The sequence below is a fragment of the Nicotiana attenuata genome, chromosome 1 (genome assembly GCF_001879085.1).
Source record: "Nicotiana attenuata strain UT chromosome 1, NIATTr2, whole genome shotgun sequence".
NCBI lineage: Eukaryota > Viridiplantae > Streptophyta > Magnoliopsida > Solanales > Solanaceae > Nicotiana > Nicotiana attenuata.
This window is the reverse complement of record NC_031989.1, coordinates 70,288,354-70,301,334: the sequence shown is the minus strand read 5'-3', so window position 1 is coordinate 70,301,334 and position 12,981 is coordinate 70,288,354.

Sequence of the window (12,981 nt, the reverse complement as noted above, 5' to 3'; positions counted from 1 at the left end):
GTTGTCATTGATAATGATATGGTTCCACAAACAGTCCACAAAAAGAAAAAAAAACTTCCAAAACATGGGTCACTGGGGTTCACTGGGGGTACTAGACTGGTTCTAAAGACAAGTGCTGGAAGAACTAGAGCTTGGAGGAACTAGAGGGTTGAGATTGGAGAAGGTTTAGCATATTCTGAAGCATTCCATCACTCTTTTCCTTTTCTTTTGCTCGCTCAGTTCTAAGGCCATCTCTCTCATTCTCCAATTCAGCCACGCGTGCCTTGAGCCTAGAAATTTCATCATCGTTAGTTCCACACTCCTGAACCAAGGCCCTAACCTTGCTGTTGGTGGGTGTCCTCAGAGATGAACCAGGTTCAACTGGGATGGCATTGACAGGATAGTCACAAGCCAGTAGGGTCTTAACACCAAAATGCTCCTTGCTTGATGCCATTTCCCATTTCTTCAAAGGCACATTCAGCCTGTCTAGCACAGTAGTCAGTATGAACCCATATGGAGTTGCATGAGCCTTGGAGCTATTAATGACCCTGTCTAGTAATTTGACAATGAAAGCAAGCCAGTTGATCTGTAGGTCCATGTAATTTGCAGTGTGACTTCTCTCATGTCTAGGCAGCAGGCACTTGTTGACAAATTCCAACAAGACCTTGTGTTCAGGTCTCATTTCACTTTTCTGCACAAATCTGGCTTCAGGCACTTCTCTAGAGTCACAGAATCTCCTAGTGATTTCAAGAGCAGTAGGGAGAGACTCTAGACATGGCCACCGTTGCCTTGTATAATCATCATACCCTTCAGTAGGTATGTCAAGGATCTCACCAAGTTTGACTGCATCAAACTTCACTCTTTCTCTTCTCACCAGGCTGGTGACTACTCCATCTTTTACAGCAGCATTGGCCATAAACTCAATCAATTCATTCCTGGCCATCCTCCCATCCATTTCAAGGACCATGTCCTTCCAACCTTGTGCAGCTAAAGCATCCACCAGTCTTCTCATCCCTGATTCTTCCAGGTCCTTCAACAGTCTTCCTTTCAGAATTTTTCTCCTGCAAAAGATGGCAAACTTATCCAGCTTCTTCTCAGATTCCTCTTCTTCTTCTTCACCACTCCACTCTTCATCTTCTTCAACAATTTTCTTTTGCTTACCTTTCACAGCAGACCTTGTCCTCTTGGCTAATAAGGGTTCACCAGACACAGGTTCACAGGAAGACTTCTTGGTAGAAGTCTTGGACCTTTTAGGTTTTGGTGAAGGAACCTCTACTGTTGTTCCTCTTTCTTGATGAACCATCTCCTCTTCTTCAGTAGCCTCAGAGGACTCTGCAACCTTTTTCTTTCCTTTCTTCTTTTTCTTTTTCATGCTTTCTTCCAGAGCTTTTTGTAGGTCAGCTTCACTTTGTTGAACCCTGCTTCTTGTAGCGCGTCCCTTAGGTACTGAAGGGGCAGTAGATTTAGGGGGTGAGGTCTTTCTTTTCTTGGCTGGATTGAGAACACTTGGGGCCTTTTATGAGATAGACTTGCGTTTCTTTGGGTCATAACTTGCCCCAACCCTTTTCAGGATATCAGTCAGAGTTTCCTCAGCAGATGAACCGGGTTCATCTCTTTGTTTGCTCAAATGAACCAGCCCTTCAATTGCTTCCCCAGAACCACTTCCCCCTGACTTGAAGCCACTTTCTTCTTCAACTCCACATATAGCAAGAAATTCTCCCTTTCCTTGTCCCCTCTCTTCACCACTTCCTCCCTCTCTCTTTTCCTTTCTTTTTACCTCCACTCCTACTCGATTCAACCAACAATACATCTTTAACAGGTTCAATTAGAACAAACCTGTTTTCTACGTTTTTAACTTCAGAAGAACCTACCTCAGGAGTTTCTTGAATTTTCTCAGTGTCAGAAGACCCATGTTCTTCACCTTCACTAGCAGAAATAAATGATTCAGAGTCAGAACTGGAATCAGACTCTTTAGCTGGGGATTCCCTTTTCTGGCTAGCTTTCAACCTCTCATTTAAAACTTTCCTCAAGGCTCCAGATGGTACAGATTTTCTAGCCAACATTTTCTACCTTCGAAACCTAGGTTTTGGGGATTCACTAGAAGGAGTAGATGAGGATGAATTGGAGGGGGATGGTGGTGGAGGAGTGCCAGGATGATCTTGTGGGTTAGACATGATTCTTCGTTTATGGAGGAGTTTTGGGAATTTTTGAGAAGAAAAGCGATTTGGAATTTCTGGAGAGAGAATCGATTGAGGATTCTTGGAGAAGAGGAGCAATTAAAACAGGAGATATAATTTTTGACGGTTTTAGAATGAAGAAGAGAATAATAGACGTGGTGTATATTTAAAGACAATTAGTCATTAATGCAGTAACGGCAGCTTTTTCATAGGTCAATTAGAAGTCTAATCAGCCTGGAATTCCAGTCCTTTAATGATTATTTTGGCTTCCCTAGATATTAGGCAAAAATCACGATTTTTAGAGTTCTAAAAGAACAAAACTAGTTCAATGCCTCAACGGATAGAATTTTCTAGGAATTTGACAAGTATAGGACTTCTGCTCATGATTGAATTGTTAATCTTTCTAATTATGCAAAGCATTGAAAACATACCTGAACTTTCATATGAGCTCATACTGATGAACCAGGTTCTTCATATAGAACTCTCTTGAACATGCCTCAAATGCCATAATAGAAAAAACTTTGTAAGAGATCAGTGAATCATATGTACACATGTCACAGGAGTATACTATTTAAAGTATGAAACTAAGTAAGAATTAATCTAGATATTTACACACAGTTAGAACTCCTAACCAAAACTTTTTTTTCATTGTGCATTCGGAACTGGACCTATTAGGTGATCTTAATCATCCCTAATTCAAACCTGTTCCTCTCAAAGTTTTCTCTATTCAGTGCTTTAGTGAAAATGCCAGCAATTTGCTTATCAATAGCACATAATTCTATGGAGACCAGTCCTTTCTCATAGTTATCTCTTAAGAAGTGGTGTCTAACATCTATGTGCTTAGTCCTTTTATGATGAACAGGGTTCTTTGTCATACTTATAGCACTAGTGTTGTTGATACGATCAAATTACACTTTTATAAATTGTGTAAGGCGGTCGATGTCAAATATAATAACCCAACAAGGTTGGGGTCGAATCCCACAAGGAATAGGTGTGAAAAGGTTACTAGAATAGTGTGTTGCTCGACTAAAGTCGTAATTCTATCCAGTTAATGGTAACAATAGTGTGAATTAATAGTGACAAGAGTACGAATTGAGTTTGTTCGAAGTAACAACTAGTTGGAATATTAAGAGTGTGAATGATTTGGATTAAAGAAACCAAGGTTGTGTCCCCTTTTATGAAATGTAATGCTATCGGTGTTAATATGATATATTTCTAATGGTCGGCCCTTTTGATATGCAAATGATATCTAAGAGACTACCCAATATTCCTCAATAGTTGGATAGTATTTCCTCTTTATAATTTTCCCAAATGTAAAAGAGTTGCAATTAATAACAATCAATATATGCCAAATAAAACCCACTTATCCCTAAGCGATTTTATTAAACAAAGTTTAAAGCCTTGAGTCTTTGATATTTACTTCTACCAAATTCTAACCCACTTTCCCAAGCAAAGTAGAATTTAATGGCACTTGTTAATGTTTGCAACCACCAACAATAAATGAAGCACAAGAAATAAATAAATATCAACCAACCATTATATATATATTCAATGTTAAACACCCATTAACATAACACCCATTTAGGGTCCCATCAGTGAGATACCACTCTGGAAGGGCTAGAATTCCCTTAGTATTTAAAGTTAGCTACTCATGCTACAATTCAAAATCGAAAGAGTATTTAATGTCATAAAAGCTTACAAAGTAGAGAATCTTCACCCAAAAGCTTCCAAAAGTGAGGAATATTAATGTCTTGGAATGTAGTGCAAAGACCAGACAAGGTGAGCCCACAAAGACATCATAAAACTATTTATAGTGGGATCAAAATCGGGACAGAAAGCGGACAAAAATGCCCTTGCAGGTCTGATATGCGACCGCATTCGTGTCGCAGATCACGTATGCGGTCCGTATTTTGATCTTCCCCAACGCAGAATGGAACCCTAGTTGACAGGTCTTCATCGCATTCTGGTTGTGCGGATCGCATTGAAGAAATGCGATCGCATTTTGCGTCGTATTTTCATCATTCAGTGACCTTCATGGTTGGTTTGCGGTTGACTCTGCGGCTCGCATGTTGGTTCTGCGGTCGCATAGTGGATCGCATTCTTGACTTGAAATTTAGCCCAGGACTCTGTTTGTGTCTGCGATTTGGCGTCCACTCTGCGGCTCGCATGTCTGATCTGCGATCGCATAGTGAGTCGCAGACCAGCTTTCTTGCTATATTTGCTCTTTTCTTGTCTTTTTCCTTCCATTTCCATGTTCTTGGATCCTCAGTCTTATGCCCTGTAGAAACAACAAAACTACATTAGTAACGGAGATAATTGCATTAAAACAAGCTAAAATCTAAGCAATTAGTATTGAAATGTGCCGAAATTCTCCGGCACATCAACACCCCCAACTTAAACTCTTGCTTGTCCTCAAGCAACTAAAACAGACTTAGCCTATTCTAGACTTTATTTACAAAACATGAAACTATAATGACTACGGGTGGTGTTCATTGCTAGTACTCCAAGCATGCATTTACAATTGTTTTACCCTTCCTGAACTGATAATATATACATGGAAACTAGTCAGCTTGTGAACCCTGAGCCTCAGACATTGCGACAAAATGTTACCCTCAAGTGAGCGCAATTGCATTTGACTCAAAAGCCTAACTTTTGTTTAACTCCACAGTTCATGTACCCTCACTAGAAAGAAGGTCCCAAAATCACAATATTTACAAGGACAACAAAAGGGGACATTTTACAAATACACTCACTCTCAGAAAGAACCTCAAGTGCTACAACATTTCATACCATAAGCTTGCCCTTATTTTAATTCATCGCTTATTCAAGAGTGTTCGGTTGAAGGTCCCATAAGGACTTTTTTAGCTTGTAATGTAGGTTTAGGAAAGGGTTGGATAAACATTTGGGTACAAGTGACTTCACCCTCCTTGAATACTACTCACAAGTTTCCTTCTTTTTTTTTTATTCTCTTCAACTCACATAGCCTCATTGGCATCTAGTTCCCAATATAGAACCACCTTACATACCTCTCTGATTTTCTTCAAGGCTCCATAATATATATATACAAACAATTCTTTTTTTTTTTTATACACATTTTTCTTTTGGAGCTTGATTGATATAATACGAACACTTTGAGGCATATGATCCTACACTCAATGTACAACCTTATCAATTTTTACTTTAGCACCATACCCCCAACTTAGGCTTTTAGCCTCATTCTCAATGTTCAAGGAGGGACGGGTTCAAAAGAGGGGATTATTTTACAAAAAAAAGAAAGGTTTGTAATGAGTTGGCCAAAGAAAAGGCTTAAAGGCTCAAATTGGGTACTAGTGATATTATTTATGTACAGGTCGGCTTGAAAGGCTACAGAGATTTAGCAATTAAGACAAAGAATGCCTAAGATCATCCCTCCAACCAAACATACTATCATTAGCATTGAAAGACCAACCGGGCAAGTTCTGGATGATAGAAGTACACACAAGAATTATTTACACACAGGGAACTCACACTCACATGGTACATGAACTGTTTCACTCGCATAGTTCGATGCTCTCGAGTCACACTTGGCATTCAAGGCTTTCATCATAGGCACGTTGTTCACACAGTTGATCTTTTTTTTTTATAAACATGCGGAAGGGTATCTGCTATGTACAGACACACATGCTTGATACTAGGCAAATACACCAAACCAGTCAATATGATTCATCCTACTCTCCTGGTTCTACTATTACACCCTTGGAAAAGAACCGGGGGGAAGAAAAACCAAGGGGAATTGATTACTAGTTGCTATTTATGGACACTACTATGAACACAAAGCACTTATGAACACAAAACAAACACTACTATTAACATATACACATTTCCTAACACAACTTATGTGCCAAAGTCATACTAATATATACAGAACACAAAATACTCATAAGTACAAGAGCTTGCAATTTCCAGTATCACCAAAAAAAAGATATATACAAATATCTACAATGCTACCTTCCACCCCCAACCAAAAAGCATGCATTGTCCCTAATGCATAAAAATAAAGAGATGAGTTTGAGGGGGGCTCCCTGGGGCACACTAAGTGCTATGGGAGTCAGTAGCTGGCTGGGTGCTGGAGGGGTCACCCTCTGATGTGGCAGCTGGGACCGATGGCAGTACGGTCTGAGATGTGGCCTCCTCTGATGGAATAGTGCCCTCAGGCGGGCTCATAGCAGGAATGGGTACTAGAGCTGGAGCTAGTGCTGGAGCTGGAGCTAGTGGTGGAGCCTGAGAGCTGCTGGACACACCCACTGATGATGGGGTCGCTAAAGGAGCTGTAGGAGCAGCCATGTCTACTAGAGACCACTGGATCGCTGTCTGCATATCTTCCTGGTCCATCTCAACAACAGCAGCCTCCTCAATGACAGCATTCTCGACATAGGCATCCGCAATCTGCTTCCCTTTATCTTGAGGCCCATCATCGCTGGAATACCCCGAACTTTCCTCCTCCTCGCTCCCATCTTCTTCCTCATCTTCTGATTTACCAGAACCTCCGGACTCCTCCCCAGAAGGGATCTCAATATGTGCTAGAGGAGGGGCAGTCTCAGTCATTAGCGTAGAGAAATCAAGACCTAAGTCCGGAGGTACTGTGCCTGTAGCCTGGTCACCGTCAGTGGGAAGGAGGGATGACAGATCGAACTCCAAGTTTTGCATCTTTTGGAGTTCAGTCTTCATAGAAGCGACCTCCTCCTTGAGGCCAGGCAATCCACTAACTTCCCCCCGCTCTATCTTCTCTATCCGCAACTCAAGTTGCTGCAACCGATCCTCAAACGTTGATTGTTGCTGCTGAAGGTCTGTCACTGAAGCTTGCAACGGAGTAAGGGCTTGTTTTATGAGAGTCAGCAAAGTCTTCAAAAGCTGGTCTACCTTGGCGTTGGCGTGCTGAGCCAATAGACCAAGCTTTGAGACAGCAGGAGTAGCCGTAGCAGGCTGGACAGTGGTGGATTGAGGAGCAGGCTCGGAGGTGGAAGATGCTGCCACAGTAACTTGAGGAGTTACAGTGGGCTGGGAACCGGAGGCTCTTCTGTAGGCTGTTCCTGAACTGGAATGACCGGTGGGATAACAGCATCACTAAGTCTAGTGATATCAATGACCTGTGTTTCCTTCCCGGTTTTGTCTTTGCGCTCATCTACAGGAACTTTCTTGGCTTTGCACAGGGTTGTGATTAAAGAAGGGAACGGGAGTGAAGTAGCAGACTGTGTTGCCCGAAGCCCTATCTCCTGGAATATCACAGCTCCAACATCTATTTTGATACCACTCATGATGCAGGCAATGAGAAGCGCCTTCTCAATAGCTATTTCAGTTTCGTTTCGAGTCGGTATCAATCTAGAAGTGAGGAAACTGAGCCAGAAACGACCCTCTTGTGAAAAACTTTCCTTGTAAATCTTACGCCCATGGTTGATCCAGGCAGGGGTCCCCTTTGCGATCACTGAGGCAATCCACCCTCGCTCACTTTCTTTGTTCGCCAATTTTTTGTCATACTCTGTTGTGCCTGGACTCCAGTCTGGGACATATACTTTGTTTATGGCACCTATGTGGCAGAAAACCGTTTGCCCTCGAACAAGCACTTCATCAGTAAACACTCTGTTGCGTTTGTGGTGCTTGGTCCGCGAGGCCCCATACGAAGCATAAAACTCGCGAACAAGAGACTCGTTGTATTCAGCAGGTGGCTCAGTGAAAGACTCCCATTTTCTCTTCTTGATGTTCTCTAAGATGTGGGGATATTGTTCTTTCAACCCATTCAAGCTCAGTTGTTTCTCGAGCAGGAGTTTCCGCTTGATGAGCCCTTCTTTATACCTTTCCCTGGACCCCTCTACTCCCCAACGGAGGTGGAAGTCATTTCCGTGCTTCCTCCTTGCTTCAGCCAATAGGTCAACCTCGGGTAAGAGCACCTCCTTATCAGACTGGGAGGGGCGTGGTTCTTCAGACTCCGTCCTTGGTCGCTTCGATTTTTGATTGGGCTGACTGGAGGATGGCCTTGTTAGGGCATGCTTTTGTCTGGGAGCCATATCTGCACAAGGATGAAATGTGAGTGACAACAGAAGCAGAGTGGAAGAAAACACAGAAGAATTAAAAGAAAAAGCTCAAAATGCGGTGTGCTCTACGGTCGCAAAACCACAATGCGGACCGCAGAGGCATCGCAGAACTGATGGCCTCAAAGTGCGTTCAATCTGCGGTGGATTATGCGGTCGCATAACCACTATGCGAACCGCATAACCATCGCAGACTGGACTTTCCAAAACATGCATCACCAACTGCGATCGCATATCTCACCGCAAAGTAGAAAATGCGATCGCAGAATGGCCGCAAAATGCAAGGCTCAACAACTGGGACTTCTGTTCAAGTCTGCGGTAGGTTTGCGGACCGCATGTCAATTTTGCGACCGCAGACCCACCGCATTTTACCATCCCCAACAGCAAGGCTGGGGTTCAACTGTGCGGCCAAAATGCGGACTGCATTGCAATTATGCGACCACAGAAAGGCCGAATTTCACCATCGTCCTCAAAGCACCTAGGGTTTGTTTCTGCGGCCAAAATGCGGACCGCATTTTCAACATGCGGACCGCAGATGTCGTCTTCTACACAGGTCACCCTAGCTTACAACAATGGTGATCCTATTTTTGCTCTACCCCTTACCCCCAAATCATGCTCAACCCAAAGTTAACTACGTTACAGGGAAACAACTACACAAACATCTACACATTTTTGCACATGATTAAACCAAAGAAAAACTCAGAAACTACAATGCAAAATAATAAAAAATAAAATGAGGGAGAAACGGGCGCATACCAGTAAAGTTTGATGGTTGGGACACTGTGTGACAATTGGAGTCCTTTGGTTGCACAAACTGAGTTTGAATCTCAATGACTGTTCGTGTTCTTCCCCCTTTTTCTCTCTTTTTTTTCGTTTTGTATTCCCCTTTTTTTTTGTTTTGTTGTGTTTTAAGTGAGTGAGAGATGAGAGAGATATGCGACGTACCTTGTCAATTCTGCGAAGGAAGGGACACCGCACAACACACAATGCGACCGCATATGTGTTATGCGGTGAAGTTAAAGACCAAGCTGAGAGGAGGCAAAGGCGGTGCAAATTGCGGTCGCATAAGTGAAATGCGGACCGCATAATGCACCACCACACCGCATTTCCGACCTCCATTTTAACCAAACCTTCTGTTCAGGTTTGCGGTCAGAATGCGGTCCGCATTGTGAAAGTGCGACCACATTTGTGCAGCATACTTCACCTGTTCAGTTTTTTTTTTTTCATTGCATCCTTTCCGCGTATTGAGATCTTTTGAACCCCCTGCACTCTAACACACACTTTAAATTGCGCAACCAAATCTATCTAAAAAAAATGAAGAATTTAAAGGACAAAAGCGTGTTACCACACATGGGTTGCCTCCCATGAAGCGCTTGATTTAACGTCGCGGCACGACGAAGTTGATGCTCTTTTGGTTTCACTCAATGGTCGGGCATGGACCATCTTTGAGAGCCAGCTGCTCCACCAAATGTTTTTCTCTATTAGTGCCCAAGTAATGCTTGATGCGTTGGCCATTTACCTTGAATGTCCGGGACCCATCCGTTGATTCTAATTCCACCGCTCCATAAGGAGATACATTTACCACCTTGAATGGGCCAGACCATTTTGATTTAAGCTTGCCCGGAAACAATTTGAGCCTCGAATTAAAGAGCAAGACCAAATCACCCGCCTTGAACTCTGTTTTCAAGATCTTCTTGTCATGGACAAACTTCATCCGTTCTTTGTAAACAGCTGCACTTTCATAAGCATGGAACCGAAATTCCTCCATTTCATTGAGTTGTGTTAACCTCAAATTTGCAGCTTCAGCCCAGTCTAAGTTCAGCCTTTTCAATGCCCACATCGCTTTGTGTTCCAACTCCACGGGTAGATGACATGCTTTACCAAAGACTAACCGATAAGGAGAAGTACCAATAGGAGTCTTGTATGTCGTGCGATATGCCCACAATGCATCATCTAGCTTCCTTGACCAGTCGGTCCTATTAGTGTTAACAGTTTTTGCTAGAATGCTCTTGATCTCCCGGTTGGAAACCTCAACTTGACCACTTGACTGCGGATGATAAGGTGTGGCCACCTTGTGCTTGACGCCATACTTCTCAAGTAGCCCCGAGAAAGCCTTGTTACATAAATGAGATCCACCGTCACTAAGAATGGCTCTAGGAGTGCCAAACCGAGTGAATATGTTTTTCTTCAAGAAAGCGGTCACACTCCTTGCCTCATTGTTTGGTAAGGCAACTGCTTCAACCCATTTGGACACATAGTCCACAGCTACCAGGATATATTTCATCCCACAAGAACTTACAAAGGGACCCATGAAGTCAATTCCCCACACGTCGAAGATCTCTATCTCCATCACAAAGTGCATTGGCATTTCATGCCTCTTGGAGATTGAACCTTGTCGTTGACATTGGTCGCAAGCCTTGACCATTTCATTGGCGTCATGATAGATGGAAGGCCAGTAGTAACCACATTCAAGAACCTTAGCCGCCGTCCTATTTCCCCCATGATGTCCCCCAACCGGTGAGTCATGGCATGCCTTGAGAATCGGCATAATCTCTTCTTCTAGAACACACCTACGGATGATGCTGTCGGCACAAACACGGAACAAGTATGGCTCTTCCCAATAATATTGCCGACAATCTCTCAAGAACTTCTTCTTTTGATAAGACTCCAACCCCTCCGGAATAAGATCACTCACCAAATAGTTAGCAATGTCGGCATACCATGGAGCAAAAGTGTTAGATAGTGCCAAGATATGTTCATCCGGGAATGCATCATTAATTTCAAGCTCTTCCTTTGGCCTCCCTGCCTCCTCAAGTCTTGACAAATGATCCGCTACTTGATTTTGAGTTCCCTTGCGATCCTTGACTTCAAAGTCAAATTCTTGCAACAACAAGACCCATCGAATTAACCGAGGCTTTGCATCCTTCTTTGCCATGAGATAGCGGAGAGCCGCATGATCTGTGTACACCACCACCTTGGATCCCAATAAATAGGCTCGGAACTTCTCAAAGGCATAAACAATGGCAAGAAGCTCTTGCTCAGTGACAGTGTAATTCATTTGTGCCCCATTGAGTGTTTTACTTGCATAGTAGACCGGGTGAAGTACTTTGTTGTGACGTTGGCCAAGCATTGCTCCAATAGCTACACCACTAGCGTCACACATGAGCTCGAAAGGAAGAGTCCAATCGGGTGTGACAATAATAGGTGCCGTGGTGAGCCTTAGCTTTAATTCATCAAAAGCCTTGAGGCATTTTTCATCAAACACAAATTTGGCGTCCTTCTCAAGGAGTTTGCACATAGGATTTGCAATCTTGGAGAAATCCTTGATGAACCGCCTATAAAATCCGGCATGCCCCAAGAAACTTCGAACACCTTTTATCGAAGTAGGTGGAGGAAGCTTGGAAATAATCTCGATATTAGCCCGGTCAATCTCAATGCCATGCTTTGAAATTTTATGCCCCAATATGATGCCTTCATCCACCATGAAATGGCATTTCTCCCAATTTAGCACAAGGTTGGTTTCCTCACATCTCTTAAGCACTTGTCTCAGATTGTTAAGACAATGCTCAAAAGAGTCACCTACTACCGAGAAGTCATCCATGAAGACCTCTAGAAAATCCTCCACCATGTCGGAGAAAATGGACATCATGCATCTTTGAAAATTAGCCGGAGCATTGCACAAACCAAATGGCATCCGACTAAAGGCAAAAGTTCCATAGGGACAAGTGAATGTTGTTTTCTCTTGATCCTCCAATGCGATGTTGATTTGGTTGTAGCCGTAATATCCGTCAAGGAAACAATAGAAAGGAATTGGTCGCAGTGAAGGAATGCTCTACGCGATCGCCAATGATGGTCTGCGATCGCAGTGTTTCAGAAGTTGACTCTACGCGATCGCAGTCTAGGGAACACGATCGCAGAATGACTGAATGTGACTCTACGCGATCGCAAATCTGTTTCACGCGATCGCGGTAAAGTAAATCTGGGCGAAATCTGGGCAGAAATGGAATTTCATGTTTTTGATCCCCAAACCATTTTTATACACGACCAAGCGGATCTTTGGCATATCTTTGGCTTATTTTTCAGTTCATAGAGTTAGAGAGAACAAGTATTGAAGCTAGGGTTTTGCACACACACTTGGATTTTGAAGATTGAAGCTTGTGGTTAAGATTTCTTACCTATTTATGTTTACTTCTTCATTTCCTTGCTTTGTATTGAATATTTAAGTGTGTAGTATTTATTTCCAACACTTGAATCTTGTTTATGGAAATATTTATATTTAAAGTGTGGATTAAATACCTTGTTGTGCTTATGTATTGAATGATTTTTATTCTTTTATGAAGTGAGCTATTGTTATTTTAATTATTCTTGTTCTTTAATGTTTCCAAAGGGATTAGATAACCCTAGGACTCGCCCATTAACTCCGAATTAATTTTGGAAAAGATAGTTTGGGGTTGGGAAAGATTAATTAACAAGAACTTGAGGCTTTAACCCTCATTTTATAGATTCTACCTAGGGATAGGATTGAACTACTTGTAGTCATTCCGGGTGTGCTTAATCTTCTAATTATTTTAGGGATAATTCAATTAGGAAGTCTTGTTAGTCTTCGGAAGAAGCTAATTAAGAATTATTATCCGTGGCTAATTAACATAAACTCGCTCATATTTGTAAAATCGTGAAATACATTGGATCGTTACTTGAGTGTAATTACCGATGCAACCATACTTGTAGCCATTGATCATTTTACTTGCTTTCTTCCGCAT